The sequence below is a fragment of the Danio rerio genome, chromosome 2 (assembly GCF_052040795.2).
Source record: "Danio rerio strain M-AB ecotype USA chromosome 2, GRCz13ab, whole genome shotgun sequence".
Lineage (NCBI taxonomy): Eukaryota > Metazoa > Chordata > Actinopteri > Cypriniformes > Danionidae > Danio > Danio rerio.
Window position 1 is genome coordinate 44,732,501 of NC_141022.1, and position 20,258 is coordinate 44,752,758.

The 20,258-nt window shown below is 33.1% G+C and overlaps 1 protein-coding gene and 1 pseudogene across 1 annotated transcript in view; one reads left to right on the plus strand and one right to left on the minus strand.

The window, feature by feature from the left end:
- The window catches only part of LOC147846459 (uncharacterized), a 17,911-nt pseudogene extending 3,189 nt beyond the window's left edge, over positions 1-14,722 (plus strand).
- LOC147837201 (uncharacterized) overlaps positions 1-20,258 on the minus strand; it is a 293,483-nt gene that overhangs the window by 209,464 nt on the left and 63,761 nt on the right. The gene's annotated exons all lie outside the window — the stretch shown is intronic.

Genomic DNA, 20,258 nt, shown 5'->3' on the forward strand with positions numbered 1-20,258 from the left:
GCTTAGTGCCTGATTATCAGTGGTTTCCACAGCAGAATGAACCGACAACTATTCCAGCATATGTTTTACGCAAAGGATTCGCTTCCAGCAGCAACCCACTGGCAAACAATATCTAAATTATATTGTTTTAAAATTTAGTAAATAATTTAAAAAATTAAATAAGCAATTGTATATTAAAATATAAAATATATTATATATAATTTATATTATATTATGGTAACACTTTATTTTGATGGTCCATTTGAGTATTGGTAGACTGTCTGCTTAATATCTGTTGATACTGCTCCTTCAACAGACATTTAACTAACTATAAGAAACTTTGCAAGTACATGTCAACTTACACTAACCCCAAACTAACAGTAACTATACTTAATCTAATGAGAATCAGTTGGCATGTAGAGGCAATGTAACTTAATTTCAACAAACGGACCATCAAAATAATGTGACCTATATTATTTCTAAAATATAATAACAAAACAACACTTCAAAATAAGGGTGTATTAGTTGATGTTAGTTAATGCATTAACATTAATGAACAGTGCACAACAGATCTGTTAAGCATAATTTTGAAACTTTGTTAATGTTAACTAAACATATTAATGTAATACATTGCTAAAGAGGAATTAATGGTGAATGGTGAACTAATGCCGAGTATTATTCGGCATTACCTTATCTTTGTTAACGTAAACTTACCCATATTCTATACTCAATTCTCCATATTACATTTATTATTTACAATTAGTTTATATTTACTTACACATACACTAATGCATTTGTTGTTCATTGATTTGATAACATGACCTATGAACAACACATTGATTCAGCAATAGGCTACTAAACCTGATGTGTAAACTAAACATACAGTATATTAATGTGTTAATTACCACATTAGTTAACACACTAGTTAACAGTGAACAACACATCTGTTAAGCATCACTTAATCTTTGTAATGTTCACAACATAATAATGTGTTAATATAATAGGTAACATTAACAAATGAGGAGCAACAACTATTACTCAGCATTATATAATATTTGTTAATGTTAACATACAATATTTGTTAATGTTAACATACTCATATTCTAATGCACCATATTACATTTACTATTTGCAATTAGCTATTGTTTATTTGTTTATTACACAAATACTGATGCATGTGTTGTTCATGAATTAGATAACATGACATAACAATGACCAACACGTTTATTCAGTAATACTAAATCTGATATGTACGGTTTAAGAAATTTAAGAAAACACATGTAATTACAGAAATGTATGCAAATTGAGAAAATATCCTAAAATCATCATAACGCAAACACATTTTTAAAAAACATGCTGCATTTCCTCACAACGCAAACAAATTATTAAAAATTGCTGCATTTTCTCATATGCAAAACAAATTACAAAAACGCCTACATAACACCTTCAAAAGGAACTGAGCACAACATTTCAAGTGGACCCTAAAACGTGACGAATGCTGCTGTGCCATGACTATTGCTCAGTGAAGCTGTAGGCGATCTTTGAAAGATGAGGTTTTTGTTTGTTTGTTTTTAAATCCTGATTCTCTTGTCTTTTGTATTTTATTAGTCTAAATATCTATTATGTAAGTACCCGGGTATGTCACGTTTTAGGGTCCCCTTGAAACATTTACGTTGTGTTCCATCCTATTTGCAAGTGTTGTGAGAAAATGCAGCACGCATAATTTGTTTGCATTGTGCGAAAATGCTGCACATTTTTTAAAAGTGTGTTTGTGTTGTGTGAATTTGCAGCACGTGTGCTGTCAAACAGATGAACATTGTCTCTTAATTTTTGTAATAGACATGTAACCTAAACATATAATAATGTGTTAATTAAAATATTAGTTAACATTAACAAATAATAAACAAATGTTAGTAACACACTGGATAATGTTGAAGTAGTATATACACTAAGGTTTCAGAGCTATTCACATATTCAGAGTATATACATTAAGGTTCATAATTCTATTAACTGATGCTTCATCAATGATAAATCATGTTAGTAAATGGTTAACAAATGGTTAATTGTTTTAGTAAAAGGTTTATTTCGCAAAAACAGAGTGCTCCGTTTTCTATTAATTAAATAAATCAGGACATTCGCAAATTAACTCTTTAATGCACAATAAAAACATTTTAATATGTGTATATACAGGTATGAAATATTATAGCTAATTTTGAAGAACTGACTAACTTTTGACTGTTTCATTTTTTGTCTTTATTCCTTTATTCACACATTATGTTTAAAACACGCATATGCAAGGTTACTGAAATAAAAATGAAACATAAAACATACTTGACCATTAATAGTTTAAAGTTTTTTTAATGATAATTCGAAGGAGAGCATTGACGTTTTGAAAAAAAAAAACTAAAAAAAAATAAACTTGCTGGACTTAATTTATGTCCTGTGGCCAAATATTTTTCATTATAATTTTATTGATCTGCTTTAGATTGGTCAATTTATTTTTTATGCTTGTGATGAAATAGCGTTTAACTTAAGAGTCCTTTAGACCATGCGCCAGACTGTTTGTCCATTTTGCTGATATAGTCTTTAAATAAATAATTATTTAGGCCTATTTACTTGTTCATTTATCATTTATGTACAATATAAAAGACATACAGTAAAAAATAAATAAATAAAACCGTAAATAAAATTGAAAAGGAAAAAAATCTTATTTATTGGTTATATCACTTTAAAAATAATCTTTTGGCTAAAACACTACTTTATTTATGTATGCATTTATTTATTTTTATACTTTTTTATTATTTATTTATTTGTTTATTTATTTGTTTATTATTTGTTTATTTATTTATTCATGTATTTATTTATTTATTTATTTATTTATGTATTACTTTATTCATTCATTCACTCATTTATTTATTTATTTATTTATTTATTATTAATTAGTGTATGCATGTACTTTCATTTTATTTCTTTAGTTTTAATTTCCCAAATGAATCCTCATTGCACTTAAGTTTACAATGATAATAAAGCTTAACAAGTTGTTAATTGTTTATGAAAGAATTATAATTGTTTGTTTCAATATTTCATCTTCATTTACAAGTAGCAGGGAATTTACAGTTACTGTATGTTTCTGTTCGTTTACATTCCATCTCTTTGTGTCCTTTGGCATCATCGTCCAAACTGCTGTTACACCTAAAAACAATTTCTTAATCCTGCCGCAGCACCACAAGCGACGGTAATGGTCATATTGAACTGTCACCCACTGTAGATATCTGGACATCTATATACACATTTTAAAGTGATTTTATAGAAACTAATAGAAACTGTAGCACTCTGCTTTTGCAAATGATCTCTTCATACATGAGTATACTATAGTACATAATATAGCACCTGTCTGTGTATATGTCAGACAGAAACAAATACATTCAGAGTATCAATTGAGCTGTCCTTGACAAGCTGTAGCATTAAACACTGCTTTCTTCAACACAGTGCAAAGTTAGCCAAAGTTTTCCTTTGGGGCCTTTGAAGAATTAGCTCCTCTTTCTTTTCTTGGCAGATTCACCTATTCAGAGCGTCCCATGGCACCAATTATTCCTCATGCTTCTAAAAGTTACACTTGCAAGACTTCTTCATAATAGCAGTATGTGCAGGTAGATCAATACACCGATAGCAGAAGGGAAGAGGAACGGGTTACAAGAGAGCAATTTGTTGACGACACATCGCGGATAATAATTGCTGCATGAATAACACGTCAGGGCATCAGGCCAAAATCACCATATTTAATGCGTATATTTCAAGTGGGTCCATAGCGTTAGCTTGTGCCACGTCCAATGGTGAATCTCTTTTCTCATTTAAATGAATATCTGAAATTGGATGTAATAAATTCACACAGTTCAGCAGGTTTAATCCATGTAGTCTCTGCTGACCTCGCCTGCGTGTTTTATGATTGCAGGGGGCTGGGGGGGAGCAGACAGCCATTCACAGGAGGAAAGCGTACTTCATCAGAGCTGCTCTCTGGTGCGGTTTAGCATCCGCGGTGAAAGTTGTTTGCTTTGTGTTCATTTATCAAGAATAAGTTATGTCGGGGAAGTAACATAAAGCCAGGTACACTCAGAAGGTCATACTTCATTCTTTGAAATCCCAGTCACACATACACCGATACATACACACAGACACACAGACACACACACAGTCTCCACAGCAACAGACTGACTTCAGGTGTCCTTAGACAACATGCAGCACAGCAGTGGATTCAGAGCAGTGCAGTGAAAACTCAAACTAATTAAGAAAAATTACACTTAATTGTGTAATTGTTGGAACAAATACAAAAATAAAAACATTGGTTTTGTGACAGCTAAAAAAAAAAAGAGCAATTGTGTCTTTGGCTTGCAGTGACAGTAAATGTGGAGATACTTTTTTTTTGCAATACAAGATTTAAAAAATTGGTCACATTGTATTGATAGATTTATATTAATAACTACTAGTTTAGAAACTTACTAATGACTTAAACATATGCACTACCTGACAAAAGTCTTGTTGCCTATTCAAGTTTTAGGAACAACCAAAAATAACTTGACTTCTAGTTGATCATTTGGTATCAGAAGTGGCTTATATGAAAGGCAAAGGCCTCTAGATTACGTTTGTTTTACCAAAACAAAATATGATCATGCCTTGATTTTTAATTATTTAATTAGGACAGTAAGGTCTGACTTTGCTTAGACAAAAGTCTTGTCAATCAATAAAAATAATGTACAGTATAGAATATAAAGTCATGGTGTAGTGGAAAAAGAATTAATATTGTGTATGACTCCCATGAATTTAGGAGGACTGCATCCATACATCTCTGCAATGACTCAAACAACTTATTAAAAAAGTCATCTGAAATGGCAAAGAAAGCAATCTTGTAGGACTCAGTTCATCAAGATTATTTAGGTATATCTTCAATCCCTCTTCCTCATCCATTTTACATCAGACAAGCTTAATAATGTTTAAGTCTGGTGACTGGACTTTGCTTTTAGAAACTTTGATGTGGAGGCTAAAGTATAAGAAGGAGCGCTATCCTGAAGAATTTGCCCTCTACTGTGGTTTGTAATGTAATGGGCAGCACAAATGTCTTAATACCTCAGGCTGTTAATGTTGTTTTCCACTCTGCAGATCTCCCGCATGCCCCAATGCTGAATGTAACCCCAAACCATGATTTTTCCCAAACCATGAATTTTGACTGATTTCAGTGAGAATCTTGGGTCCATTTGGGTTTTAATAGGTCTTCTGCAGTGTTTGTGATAATAGGGATGCAGTTAAACAGATGGTTCATTAGAAAAATCTCCCTTCTGACACTTTTGCAAATGATCAACTAGAAGTCAAGTTATTATTTTTGCACTTAAAACTAGGAACAATGACAAGACTTTAGTCATGTAGTGTATAAGGCACTGTCAATATTTTTTCTACTTAAGCCCATTGGGAAAATGTGCCCAGAGATACATTTCGGAGAATTAAGAAATACATTCCTTTGGGTACATAAGGACTGCATTTTGTGTAAAAAATGATATGAAAAATATGTTATAGGGGGCAGTAACGCTCACTTGTTCCATTTGGATGGCTTTTGCCCCATGACTGGTTTGCTTGGCAACTCACCGCAAACGGCGCTAGACTTAGGAGGCTAAGTAGACCAGGGACAAATCTGAGAGGACTGATCCAAAAACCTGTGAAAATTATAATTTTTCTTTTTAAGCAGTGTGATACAATGGAAGATGCATTGAGATGGCTAGAAATGTACACAGCGGCTTCTGGAGGTTTTTACGGGAAACTGCATGTATAAGGAAATGTGTTTAAAAAAATGTGCTCAAAAATGTACACAGTGGTGTTTAGTGGATTTTTGAAAACAAAAACTAGAAGTAAACATAGTCTAGGATACATATTTAAATTCTCAAAAATGTACCCTGAGCATATATTTCCAATGAGCCTGGGTTGAAATCTTTTGCTAATCTGAAATAGGTTTCTTACTGTACACCGTACTGCCTACATATGGTTGTTTCAAATACAAATCCATTTAATACAAATTCATGAGAAGTCTAGGTTTGTCATACAGATGACCTATCAAACCATTGACCTAAAAACTTCCCTAAACCCAACAATAGTGTTTTCAAAAGCAAATGTATAAGAAAAAATGCTCTGCAACTGCATGGTTTTATCTTAAGTGCAAAGAACTTTTAAACTCATTTTACCAAAATAAACTGCAGTCAAAAATATGTTGAAGTACAATTTTGTGGTTTTCTGAGCCTGTGTTGTTTTCTTGTTGACATCAAGAATACACTTTAGCTCAGGTGTAATTCCTAAAATTAAAATTAGCAGTTACAGGTAAAAATTCAATTACAAATATATAAAAAGTATCATTATAACTAGTAAATCTAAATTTCTGTAAAAATAAATATACAGAGAATGGCCTTGGTTTCTTCATGGAGCCCAAACAAATCAAAATTTACTGGTATTCCTTTACTTGTGGGGACATTTAGACACCACAAACACATTGTATCCCAACAAGAAAATCTAATTTAAAGGTCAGAGATTCAGAGATGCATAAAAAACAGAACATTTGTTGTTAAAGTTGTTGTTCAAAAATGCACATTCGGTGAAGCGATTGTAGGCATGCTTTATCATAAATAAAACACAATCAACATCAAGCAACAACCATTCTTATAATTAGTGTAACCAAGTTCCCAGATAACATACCACTCCTAGATCCACTAATCATCCAGAAGACAACAGTTAGTTAAATCCCGTTTCATTTTTTTCCTGGGATGATTTAGGTTATTTTTATACAACTTGTTAAATCTGAAAAAAATATCTTTTATAAGACTTTTTCTTTTCTTTTTTTTTCCTCCAACCATAAAATAGCTTTATTTTGTCATTCAGATATCAGTAGTACATCAGTATGCCAGAGAATTATTCAGAGGTTTTTTGCCTATAATTATAAATCCAGGAGCAACGCAACAAGAGAGGCTCATTTACATAGGACACATTGAGCGAGTGTGTATGTGTCACTCTCATTATCTCAGAAATCCACCTGTGACAAAAACCAAACAACAACACTGCAAAGGTTTCTGAGTACATATTTTAGGCTGATAGGATCCTACATTTCCAAACAAAAAAGTCAAGGGTAGAGCTACTTTTTGGAAGCGGGTCTCATAATTGATTTCTGGATTAATTTTCCAGTCCAAACAAATCATTATTTTAGGTCACACTTGCTGTATGAATTCATCATGAATCACTGAGATAAATAGACATGTTTCAATTAATGATCTGTAGCTACCCCATACTTATTCGTAAATGCTAATTAAATAAAAGGATATTTATATTAATGGTTGTTTTATTGTATTAATTTGTTCATGAATAAATTAATGAACGAATGAACTATCGAAAGAACGGACAAATGAGTGAACAATTTAAATGTTTTTTCTGTTCATGACTGAATTTAATTAATAAAAATAGTGTAAAACATCATTATTGTAAGAAAAATGTAACAGTTAAATATATTTAAAAACGTATGTTGTTATCAGCTTTGAAAACATCTGATGCTTTTTGTTGAAACAGTGATTCATTTAATAAGGAAGGTTAAAGTGTCAAAACAACAGTATTTATTATAATAAATATATTATAAGTCTTTATTATCACTTTATGATTATGATGTGTCTTTTGTGAATAAAATAGATCATTGCTAATATAAAGCAATAAATTAACAACCTAAATGTAACCTTTGAACAGTAATATAGTGACCAAATGAAAGAACGAACGAATGAACGAAAGAACGAACGAACGAACACTTTAAAAGTTTGTGTTATTTTTACATTTACATTTAGTCATTTAGCAGACGCTTTTATCCAAAGCCACTTACAAATGAGGACAAGGAAGCAATTTACACAACTATAAGAGCAACAATGAATAAGTGCTGTAGGCAAGTTTGAGGTGTGTAAAGTGTAAGTAGAAAAGTTTCTCCTGTTCATGACTGAATTTAATTAATAAAAAATAGTATAACACATCATTATTGTGAAAAAAATTACAATTTAACTATATTTTAAAACTACGACCAAAATGTTAATTTAGCAAGAACAGTTTATATTTGTTTATAGTAAACAATCAATAATTTAATCATCTGTATTTAGATGAATAGACATGTTGAAATTAAAGATTTGTAGTTACCCCTACTTTTGTAAATGATACTTAAATAAAATGAAATATTATGTTTATAATATTTATTTTATTTATATTATGAAGTATTACGTTTACTGAGGCCGAATTTAATTATCAAAATAGTGAAAATCACTATTATTTTGAAAAATAGAACACTAAAAACACTTCAAAATGTATTTTATTATCAGCTTTGAAAACATCTGATGGTTAATAATTTTGTTGAAACAGGGATTGATCTCATTTAGGATTCAATGATAAAGGTTAGAAAAATCAAATTATTATCATTTTATTATTCTAATTTTTAATTACAATGTTATTTTATTATTATAAGTCTTTATTACTTTATGAATTTAATGTGTCTTTTTTTTAATAAATTAGTAATTACTAATAAAAAAGTGAAAAATCAACAACCTAAGTTTAACATTTAAACAGTAACATATTAACCAAAATGTTCAACAAATCAAAATGTCAATTTTTTATTTCTTTTACCAAAACGATTTATATTTGTTCATATTCAACTATCAATAATATAATAATATGTCTTTAGATTAAAAGCTTTTTGAAAACCAATAAAAATTATTAAAACAAAACAGTAACATTAACTGGAAATCTGAGGTGTTTAAAAAAATGTTTCAAATGTGCCCCTATTTTAACCATTTGATCCATACCTATAACAGTATTATTCTAACACATATTTAACAGATTTCAGGCACTGCAATTTACCATCTGTTTTAAAATTAAAAAATATTTTTGTCATGATATATTGAACAGTAAATATAGATTCACAGTTGATTATTTAATTATGATTAGTTAATTATGTTGTTGTTTATTTATTTTAAAAGAATTTTCAGTATAGATGTACTGTTTTACCACTATTATAAAATAGTAATAGTGTTAGTCTTAATTACAAGTCGATGAAGAAATTATTTTAATGAATGAAATCAGATGTCTCAAAGCTGTCAATTACAAGGCTTTTTCAACTTCTGATATAATCTGTCACATTCATTCACAGTACAGACTCTCACAAGCAGATGCAATATTGAGTTCTGCTTACAAACATCCAGATCCAAATGACTGACCATCTGAATCATGAGAAATTCAATGCTGTGTAATTGCTGTGTGTGTTCAAAGAGTGATCACCATGAGTCAGCATCACAGTTGTCTTTCAGAATCAGAAAGCCATTTGTTGCCAAGTAAGTTTGAACAATTTGTTTTCATGAAAGAAGCTCCACGTTGCAACAAAATGACAGTGACAGGACAAAAACTCAGATAATAAAGGAATTAAAAAAGCAAGTAATAAAGAATTAAAATATACAAATTGACAAATGTATGTGCAGGTGTATGCCTTCTGAAATGAGACAAATTGTAACATAAAATGTACAAATCCATTTCACATTATATTACCTCATAAAACCTCATGTCTTTATACAAATTACTGTTCATAAAAATTCTGAATAAAGGCAAAACTCAAGCTCAATCAAACAAAGTCATAAATTAAAAGTGTAGCATTAAAAACAGATTAAGAAATCATAATAAAATCATAAATGCTTATAAAAGTGTTTTTAAAAAAGCTGAAATTGGACATTTGTATACAATGAATGCTACTAACTTGTGTTCAATAATTAGAGTTTCAAAAAATAAAATTATTTAAAAAATAAAGTGCATCCAGGTTGTCTAAATTTAATGATTAAAATTGATTGGCATGTTAAAGTAAGATATTTCAAATAAAAATAATATAATTGAATTCAGTGTTTCTCAACCACGTTCCTGGCGGACCACCAGCTCTGCACATTTCCTTGTCTCCTTAACCAAACATACCTGATTCAGATCATCAGCTCATTAGCAGAGTGTAACAGACAAAGGAGACATCTAAAACATGGTGTGTTGGTGGTCCTCCAGGAACGTGGTTGAGAAACACTGCTATAATTGTTTTAAAATAACTTTTAACACTTGTGTTCCATTTGCCTAAAGTAAACTGAAATATTATTATGCGATTGTATGTAAATGAGTGTAATGATTATATGAGAATGCAGCAATGGTCTATTTTTTTTGAGTGTACTCCTCCAGTGCCCTCTGCTCTCTCACACCAGCAACTGGAGGAGAGATCAATGTACGGGCATTAATTCACCAGGGCACTTCTCCAATAGGTTGACTGACAGGCACTAAGCTGGTGTCTGGGAGATTGTTAGAGAACATCCATTCAGTTGTAGGGTCTGAAGAGAGCAAAGGACAGAAAAGACCAAACAAACAGGGCCGTCAATGTCTGGAGAGGGCAGACCACGAACAAACAGTGTTGAGAAACTATGATGAGAAAGAGTTTCATTTCAGTGGTAGAATAATATAGTTTCATTTATATTTGAAACTAGATTTTTTATATATATTTCTGTTTGCTCTTCACTGAGTCTTTGCAGTGTATATTGTTATCCATTTGTTTGTTTATATATGCATGTATGTATGTATATACAGCGGGGAATATAAGTATTGAACATGTCATGTTTTTTTTGCCGGGAGTAATATTCCTAAAGGAGTTGTTGACATGGAATTAAACATTCTACAGCTTGATTTTTTTTTTCACTGAAAGCATTTGAGAGTTTCCGTGGCTGTGTTTTGGATCAATAGCCCCTTTCACACAGTGATACCGGTAAATATCCGGAAAATTTCTGGAACTACTTTACCGGTATATTAAAAAAAACGCTGTTCACACAGGCGAGGACGTTACGGAATTTTTCCGGAAAAGAGCATTTACACATCCATCGCAAAATGCCGGTAAATTCTGACATCATTAACCAGAAATGACCTCTAAACGGCTGCGCTTGTGTTTGTAAACATTTGACTACATTACAAACTCTTCGGATGGATCAGTATTGAGTACAACTCTAATGAAAACATAGGGAAACACTTTGATATGTGTGTGTGCTGGCGCTATGGGCGCTCACGGGCACACGCAAAGCTTGAAGGTAAACAAACAACGGATTATCATAAACATTTTATCGATAATTATTTACACAGCATTAAGAAGGAACATAGAAACATTATCTGACTAACATCTAGCAGCTAAAGGTGTCTGGAAAAAATATTCAAAGGCTTTTATTCTCATAAACCGCGCGCACGTGAATGCGTCTGACTGTTGTGATTGGCTAAAGCAGGTGTCTCACGTCAGCCCGTTCTAGACGTGGACGCGCTTATTACGGCAATCTTCCTTCTGCATTCACACAGCGCAGCATTCCGGCAAATTACCGGTAATGTTACAACTTCTCTTTCCGGAAAATAGCCAGAACGAATTTACCGGTATTTTCAAAAAGGGCCTGTTCACACTTACAACCTTTCCGGAAAATTGCCGGTAATTTTCCGGAAAGGTCTGTATGTGTGAAAGGGGCTATTAGCCCCTTTCACACAGTGATACCGGTAAATATCCGGAAAATTTCCGGAACGACTTTACCAGTATATTCAAAAAAGCGCTGTTCACACAGCCGAGGACGTTACGGATATTTTCCGGAAAAGAGCATTCACACATCCATTCCAAAATACCGGTAAATTCTGACATCATTCACCACAAATGAGCTTTAAACGGCTGCGCTTGTATTTGTAAACATTTGACTAAATTACAAACTCTGTGGATGATCAATATTGTGAACAACTTTCGCAGGATCACTTTTGCATGTCGAGGTGTTCATTATATGTGCGTGTGCAGGCGCTCATAGGCTGTATCACAGGCACACGCAAAGCTTGAAGGTAAACAAACAACGGCTTATCATAAGCATCTCATCGATGATTATTTACACAGGTGGCATTAAGAAGAACATATAAACGTTATCTGACTAACTTCTAGCAGCTAAATGTGTCTGGAAAAATATTCAAAGGCTTTTATCCTCACAAACCGCGCAGACGTAAATGCGTCTGACTGTTGTGATTGGCTAAAGCAGACGTCTCACGTCAGCACGTTCTAGACGTGCACGCGCTTATTACGGGAATCTTCCTTCTGCATTCACACAGCGCAGCATTCCGGCAAATTGCCGGTAATTTTACAACTTCTCTTTCCGGAAAATAGCCAGAACGAATTTACCGGTATTTTCAAAAAGGACCTGTTCACACATACAACCTTTCCGGAAAATTGCCGGCAATTTTCCGGAAAGGTCTGTATGTGTGAAAGGGGCTATTGTCTTGCTAATCATCTTCATCCTCCGGCATTTACACTAAGGAAGGGAAGATGATTGCTGAAGAACTACTGAGAGATTTCAGCAGCTGTCTGGGCTTTTACTGCCTTTCTACACCTCCCTTTCTTCATGTGTTTAATGTGTTTTCCCTTCTTCATTTCAGTTTATTGCACATAACCTAATTTGTAAAATAATTAGATTCATTTTCTTTAATATCCATAAATCCATAAATGGATTTTGTTGGTTGTTACCAACATCCGCAGGAAATTACAACAGCAAAAAGTCAACGACACCTTTAGAGTTATGTTTGGTAACCCTTTATTTTGATGATCCATTTGAGTATTAGTAGACTGTCTGCTTAATATCTGTTGATATGCTCCTTCAACAGAAATTTAACTGACTATAGAAAACTTTGCAAGTACATGTCAATATATACTAACCCAACCCTAACCCCAACCTTACAGTGTACTCATAATCTAATTAGAATTAGTTCCAATGTAACTTAAATTCAACAAACGGACCATTAAAATAAAGTGTGACCATATGTTTTCTGAGAAAATTGGTGACGTGTTCAATACTTATTTTCCCTGCTGTATGTATTTATAGAAGGGAAAATAAGTATTGAACATTGGGATTAATATTCCAAATGGAGCTGTTGACATATAATTAAACATTATTGATAGCTAAACAGTTTGATTTTCTTTCTCTGAAAGCATTTGAGAGTTTCCTTGGCTGCATTTTGGATCATTGTCTTGCTAAAATGTTAATCATGGTTTTAGCTTTATCATCCTGATAATTTAAATGTTTGACTGAAGCAGCTAATAATCATTTACATTGAGGAAGAGCAGAGAGTTGCTGAAGAACTATTAAGAGATTTCAGCTTCTGTCTGGGTGTTCACTGCCTTTCTACACCTCCCTTTCATCATGTGTTCAATACTTTTTCCCTGCGTAATTTCATTTTATTACAAACAACTTAATTTGTAAACTAATTAGATTAGTTTACTTTAACTATATGGATTTGGTCGTTATTTGGTTAGTTACGAACATCTGGGGAAAGTCAACAATCTTTAAAAATATGTTTTCTGAGAAAAAAGTGATGTGTTCAATACTTATTTTCCCAGCTGTATGCATGTATGCATGTATGTATGCATGTATGTATGTATGTATGTATGTATGTATGTATGTATGTATGTATGTATGTATGTATGTATGTATGTATCACTTTGTAGCATGTAATATGCAAAAAAATCCAAGTAATAATAAATGTATTTTAGCATTTCAGTTAGTAATAATACACATGCTATGAGGAGCAATCTAAAATCAACCAAAAGTTGATTCATCATTACAAGATGATGAAGCAATTATGATGAAGTGATTGTAAATTTAAAAATGCATTTAAAAAATAATATTAAATGCAATAAACAATTTAATTAATTGAATTAAAATTGAATAATAAAAAAATTTAACAAAGCAAATAAAAAAAATATAAATATTCTCCACTTTAATTCTAAAATAATAACAAAATAAATTATTTCAATGATCTAATCTGCTCGGAATACACACGCTGCACATAAAAATGATATATTTATTTGCCAATAAAGGCTTTTTAATATTCTTTCCACATTTTTCGAGTGCCTTGGTCGGATTTTTGATGTTTATTCTGATGAATCCCTTCCCAAAATTATTTAGGCTCCCCCTGAGCACATTTTGTTTGATTTTGGATATATTGTTAAATTAGTTTTTTATAAAAAAAATATATAATAAATGTATTTGACGAGAACATTATACAGACAAAAATAAATAAATCAGTTATTATGTTTTCTTGTAAATTAGCTGTTGTGTAGCAGCAATTGTTTGTGAACAATAATAGATTACATTACATAAAAACATCCCATTTATTTCAATGATTTAATATTTTTGTTGTTGTTGTTGTTGTTGTTGTTTTTGTTGATGATGATGATGATTAGAAGAAACAGCATTATTAGTTATTACAAAGATTTGTTATTGATATTATTATTTAACACGTTAAATTTAAAATGGGTCACACTTTATTTTAATGGTTCATTTATTGAATTTAAGTTAGGTTAACAGTATAAACAGATAGCAGGAAGTCTACTAAAATTCAAATGGACCATCATATGTAATTTATTCTCTTCTGAATGTGCTCCTGTTTAATCAATGAAACTGATTAAAAGACTCATCATGTCTGCATATTCTTGAAACCATTTCAACATAAGAGCTTGTGTGATCATTCAGACGTCCTGTCGAACACAGAAGCTCATTGAGAAACCCCTCTGTGTGCTGTGGGGAAGGCCAGGGGTCTGAGCTTTGAACAGACGGTGACGCCAGAGCAAGAGTATGAAAATGTGGAGATAGGGAGGGGAAATGGAGGAACAGACTGATATACGGATAAAAGGCCAATGAAAGATGAAAGACAAGACAGCCCAAAAAATAGGCAAAAACAGATAAAACTGACTGGGGCAAGACTGAAACATAGCACAGAGGAGCCCTGGAGAATATCAGAAGACAATGAATTAAATTAATCAAGTATGTTTAGATAACTCCTTTGTGTTAACTTTAATGCATACAATAACATTGCTAACATTTTACAATAGGGTTATATTAGTTAAGGTTAGTTAATGTATTTGGGGTGACATGGTGGTGCAGTGGGTAGGGCTGTGACCTCACAGCAAGAAGGTTGCTGGTTCGAGTCCCAGCTAGGTAAACTGGCATTTCTGTGTGGAGTTTGCATGTTCTCCCCATGTTCACGTGGGTTTCCTCTGGGTAATCTGGCTTCCCCCAGTCCAAAGACATGTTGTAGGTGAATTGGGTAAGCTAAAATATCCGTAGTGTGTGTGTGTATGTCATGACTCATGGTCCTCCAGGTTGGGGGTTGAGCATTGGGCTACCAATAATGTGCGGCTAAATATCAACTTCGATTTAAATGGCCCTGGGAGTAAGTTGTTAATGTAACTACTAACATGAATTGACATTTATTATAGTATTTTTTCATGTTAGGTAACATTACTTAATTAAAGAGCCCATATTATGGGTTTTTGAAAATGCCCTTCCATGTAGTTTGTAACACAGCTCTAAGTGAAGTGAAGTATCCAGCTAAGGCTTAAATCTTCAAGAGTAAAGTGTTTAAAACGGTTGATTCATCTAAAAGAGTCGACTCATAGTGTTTTAAACGAGTCGCCTTGATACTGAGTCATTAGGTGTTTCGCCATGACGTACCAACGAAACCAAGTTATTCACATACACGCGCAAACCCAGGAGATTTGAAACCACAGAAACCCAGACACACACACACCCACAAACACACACACACAAACATGCCGGTCGATTGAAGTCACACTGCAGATGGATATTATCGAGTCTCTACCCAAAGATGAAACCTCAGCATTATAACCAAGCAGTTGGAAACTTCTGTAAACTACATGCTACAAAGAATACTTCATCGGCGTTTGTTAAAGGAAGGATCAATAAAGAGTAACTTACTGATGGACGTCAGGATGGGTTTCTTCCTCCATTTCTCAAGTGTAATTACGTGCGATTAAAGTTGCTGCCTCATTGACTCTAGCTTGCAAATGTATTTAGTTGTGATTTGTTACTTGTAACCGTGTGTACTGTATCAGGTTAACTCGCTATATTCTCATATCGCGTGCAAAGTCACGTTAAAAACGCGACGCGTGCTGCTTTGTTTACAGAGCTCCGTGGAGGAGGGTAGTGTGTGCGTGTGTGTGTGTGTGTGTGTGTGTGTGTGTGTGTGTGTGTGTGTGTGTGTGTGTGTGTGTGTGTGTGTGTGTGTGTGTGCGTGTGCGCGCGCTGTCGTCCGGAGGTATGTGTGTGTGTTTGTATGTGTGTGCACGTTGTCGTCCGGAGGTGTGTGTGTGTGTGTGTTTTTGTGTGTGTGCGCGCGTGCAAAGACGAGAGCAATATGTGTGTGTGTGTGTGTGTGTCTGTGAAAAGAGCAGAGTGAGACAAGCTAGAAGATCTCCTCAACAGTTTTTGCTTAATAAAATAGTTAGTCGTCTGTATTTTCAAGTCCATCGTCTGTATTTACATTGACCCACTGGCAGCTAAAATCCACGCCTTACACTATCGAGCGTGTATGAACTGTGATTACTTTTATATTGCTGATTAGCTGTTGGGCATTTCACTCTCTCACTGAAGGCAGTCGACCAATCACAGTCGACCAATCGCAGATTAGCTTCGCGCTAAGGAGGGGTTTGGGAACAAATAAATCACTGGACGATTCATACGGGAGTCGCTGGAATAATTAGGTAAAAAAAAATGCAGATTATAAGACCATGAAAGGGTTTTTTGACCTTGCATGCATATTAGACTGTTGTTAGAGACCCTTACAACCAAGATTTGACCCTATTTCATGTATAATATGGGCTCTTTAAAATAAATAAAGTGATTCACTGTTAGTTCATGCTAACTCATCGTGCATTAACTAATGTTAACAAGCATGAATTTGGATGCTAATAATGCATTAGTAAATTATTATACATTAGTAAACATTAACCTAAACCTTTATGTAAAATGTGACAATTTGAGTCTCTGGAATACTTGATTTGATTGGTCAGTCACAATATTCCAAGGTATGTTATTCCCAGAAAACAACTGCTAAAAGAAATATTGCAGGCTCATTAGGGTACTACGAAAGCATCTTGACTGCCAGTAAATATGTTCACATCCATACTTATTTGTTGGCCTTTATTCAGCAAAAACAACCGACTGGATGTACCGTTTCCCTTACCTAACAAATGGCTTTATTCCTAAAAGTAGGGAAAATATAAAAAAACTAAACACAACCAAACAACTTTAAACCAAATCACAATAAAGTTCAATCAAACAAAACCTAGAAAAACTAAATACAGCTAACCAAAACTAACCCAGGCTCATTCTGAAAATGTATCTCTTTATACATTTCTGTAGAGTGCCAAATACATCACAGGAACTAGGTTTTATTTTATTTCATTTTTTATTTTTTCGCAGTTTTTGTTTTCACAAGTGCCATTCGCACCTGTTTTTCTCGTGTAAATCCACCAGAGGCCGCGTTGACTGACCGACCGACCGACCGACCGACCAATCGACTGACCCACCCTCCTCCTTCCCTAAATCCAACCAATGATGTTTTCAAAAGCACCAATTGATCCGCCCACCCCCTTCCCTAACCCAACCATGTTTTACACAGTAATCCAAAAAGAAAAGCCACCTGATTTTTACCACATTTTCAGATTTTACCACAATCTCACCCTATTATGTACATGCTTATTTTATTTTTCGGGATTCTGTTTTTGTCTTACCTGCTTTCTGGAACCGTTCTTCACCAGACTTGAACCCTGTCATCGTGGTGAAATCCTCACTGCGTTTCAAGTACACCAACGTACATGGCAAGCTAACTAGACAAACTGGTAACAGGGGGAAAGTCATCCATACAGAGGTAAGCGGTCAGCGGTAAGCGAGAAAAGGAACGGCATCATACCGCCCCATAGCGCTTGCTTTCAAAACAAAATGCATCCTTACGTACTTCTTGAAACATACATAGGGCTACGTTTTCAGAATGAGCATATGTTAGCCAAAACACAATTAGGCCAAAACAAAGCAAATGAAATGAAAACAAAACAATCAAATACTTGACACAGAATCAAACAAAAAACTAAACAAACAACCAATCAAAACAAAATAAAAGCAAGAGAAAAAACAACAACCAAAACACAATTAAATCAAAAAAACAACAACAACAAAGCAAAATACAAACAAACCAGAAAATAACAACAAAAATATGATCAAACCAAACTGAACATATCAAAGCAAATGGCTAAAACAAGACACAACCAAAATAAACTAAATCAATATTACCAAAACATGAATACAAAGAGGGGAGTGGGGGGACAGACTGATTAAAGACCAATGAACAATAAAAACAAGAGAAAACACAAACATGCAATGATATATAGAATGAACTGGTGCAGGGCTACAATAGGACAGAGAAGCCATGGAGAATAACAGAAAAGGGGACTTTAAAAACAAAGGTCAAATGCTACATATCAAGTCTGTTTACATCATTTGTTTGAGTCTGCTTGCACGCAGACTAACCTCAAACCCTTTTTTTTGTGTGCTGCTTGGAAACTCTAATGCCAGCCCAGAGGTAGACAAGTTACAGCTGTTTGAGATAACAAGAGGTGAAATAAATAATGAAACCAATGCTTCATCACTAAATCTCTTTGTTCTTGCCTGTGCCGGCTCTTGCAATTCAGGAGCTGCGGCTCACGCCACGTTGGTGAACAAACAGATAAAAGAGAATATCTGAGTGAATCAATACTGCACATCTGCCATTACCATGACAGTACAGTGATTAATAAATAAGAGCCCAATTAATTACCTATTTTTATCAGTCAGCATATGTCTGTTTTGTTAAAGCATTAAGTTTAATGAAGATAAACAATGTCAAATAAAACAAAATAATTACAACCTAGTAGTTGTGAATGGTCAAAGAAACTAGTGCATTTTTTTTCTCCTTTAGGCAATGGATGTCCAAGTTTGCCTCGTACAATTGTGTGATTTCCTTTTATCTTGACTTTAAACAAAACGAAACTAAAATACACAAACATCTAAACCAAACACAACCAAACCAAAAAAAAACAAAAAGAAAAGAAAGAAGCAGAGCTAAACAAATCTCAACACAACAAAATTAAACAAAATAAATTAAATGCAAAATTAAAGCACAATCAAGGTAAACAAAAAAACAAGCAAAACTACAGTATCAAACAAACCATTGAACAAAAAGAAAACACAAAACAAGCAAAACAAAGCAAGACAAATGAACAAAAAAAGTCAAAACAATTAAAACAAGATCAAGCCAAAGCAAGTCAACAAAATACACAAACAACAAAACAACAAAACAACAAAAAAGTCAACTAAAACAAAACAATTAAAACAAGATCAAGCCAAAGCAAGTCAACAAAATACACAAACAACAAAAAAGTCAACTAAAATACACAAACATCTAAACCAAACACAACCAAACAAAAAATAAAAATAAAAAATGAAAAGAAAAGAAAGAAGCAGAGCTAAACAAATCTCAACACAACAAAATTAAACAAAATAAATTAAATGCAAAATTAAAGCACAATCAAGGTAAACAAAAAAAAAACAAGCAAAACTATCAAACAAACCATTGAACAAAAAGCAAACACAAAACAAGCAAAACAAAGCAAGACAAATGAACAAAAAACTCAAAACAATTAAAACAAGATCAAGCCAAAGCAAGTCAACAAAATCCAAATGATTTAAATAACTTCAGGCCTATTTCATTGGTTTCTACTGTAGCGAAAGTTTTTTAGATATTAATTTATGATCAAATTACTGATTAGATTAGAAAGTTTAATATTCTTTCTTCCTACCAGTCGGGTTTTAGACCAAATTTTGACTACTACAGCCTTAATGTAGTTCACTTATGATTCGTTCATATTCTTTGACAAAATCAAACCACTGGTGCAATTTTTATTGATCTCACTTAAGCTTTTGATATGGTTGATCATTATTTTTTGTTAGAGTTAGTTATACTCTATAGATTTTGTTCAACAGTCTCTGTAACACATTATTTTGATGGTCCATTTGAGTGTTAGTAGACTGTCTGCTTAATATCTTTTTATACTGCTCCTTTAACAGACATTTAACTAACTATAAGAAACTTTGCAAGTACATGTCAATTTACACTAACTCCAACCTAACAGTCTACTTATAACCAAATGAGAATTAGTTGGCATGTAGATGCAATGTAACTTAATTCAACAAACGGACCATAACAAAAAATAAAGTGTGACCAAAGTCTGTTTTTTTGTTTTGTTTAATTCTTATTTTCACAATAGACAGCAATATGTTTAGAGATTTAAATTCCGAGTATTCAGTTGCTGAGAAGGG